Source organism: Microtus ochrogaster, chromosome 21 (genome assembly GCF_000317375.1).
Source record: "Microtus ochrogaster isolate Prairie Vole_2 chromosome 21, MicOch1.0, whole genome shotgun sequence".
Taxonomy (NCBI): Eukaryota; Metazoa; Chordata; class Mammalia; order Rodentia; family Cricetidae; genus Microtus; species Microtus ochrogaster.
The window spans coordinates 28,391,758-28,392,991 of NC_022022.1; the positions used below are offsets into that span (position 1 = coordinate 28,391,758).

At 40.1% G+C, this 1,234-nt stretch overlaps 1 pseudogene; it reads right to left on the bottom strand.

Annotated features, from left to right (window-relative positions):
* Positions 1-541: 541 nt before the first annotated feature.
* On the bottom strand, positions 542-1,024 carry LOC101993823 (annotated as a pseudogene).
* Positions 1,025-1,234: the final 210 nt, after the last annotated feature.

Genomic DNA, 1,234 nt, shown 5'->3' on the forward strand with positions numbered 1-1,234 from the left:
TATGAAATGCTCAATTTCATATCTCTTAATATAGGAAGAGAAAATGGACTAGTGTATCCTACTATTGTAAGAAAGCGATTAGGCACAAACATACAGAAGCTTCGTTTGTGGCAGTGAAAACTTGAAAAATGTCTGCTATTTCATATGAGGTAAAATTTTTTTTTTTTTTTTTTTTTAGTTTTTTTGAGACAGGGTTTCTCTGTGGTTTTGGAGCCTGTCCTGGAACTCCCTTTTAGACCAGGCTGGTCTCGAACTCACAGAGATCCGCCTGCCTCTGCCTCCCGAGTGCTGGGATTACAGGCTTGCGCCACCACCGCCCGGCAATATGAGGTAAAATTAATAAATGTCATGAATACTTTGAGTGTATAAAATAGGTTACCAAATATAAAATGAGTTGTAATATGTTTTGGCTGCAGTTTGGAAGCCACTCAAAATAGTACTCCTATAAAACCCTGGCCTGCTACTAGGTCAATGGCATTCATGATGGGATTTTTTTTTTTTTAAAAAGAAGCAATTATAATTGGAGTTTTCTTTTTCTTTTTTTTTTTAGAATAGGAAAATTTATTACTGTGCTTCCACTGTCAAAATTTAGGATCTTGGTCTTTCCTTCTTGCCTTTGTACAGGGCCAAAAGGGACACACTGGCTACTTTAACAACCTTAAAGCGGACTCCAGGAATATCACCTACAGCATGACCCTTTCGACCAAATCCAGCAACCAGAACTTCATCGTTTTCCTCAATGAAGTTCAAGCAACCATCATTGGGGACGAAAGCTGTGATCTTCTTGGTGTTCTTGATGAGCTGCACCCTGACACACTTCCTGAGAGCAGAATTTGGCTGCTTGGCTTCAACTCCTACTTTTTCCAGCACGATTCCCTTGGCATGAGAGGCACCTCCAAAAGGATTGGCCTTCAGGGCTGTGCCCAAGTGGGCTTTCTTGTATTGTTTGTTATGCCACTTCTGGTCCCGTCGGTGGCTGTGGAGCTTCCTGGCAGTACGGAGACCATGACACTTGCCCATCTTGCCGACGCCACGGGCCCGAGAGAAAGCTATAATTGGAGTTTTCAACTGGCTGTGTGCTATAAACATTTCTTCATTGTGTGGCTCTATGTGCTATTTTCCTATGTTTTTATTATAAAAATAGAATATGTTTTACAAAAGAATGTTGGGCAATAAATAAAAGTTAACTCAAATAACATAAGAATCAATGATCGTATTTCTTTTGACACATTCA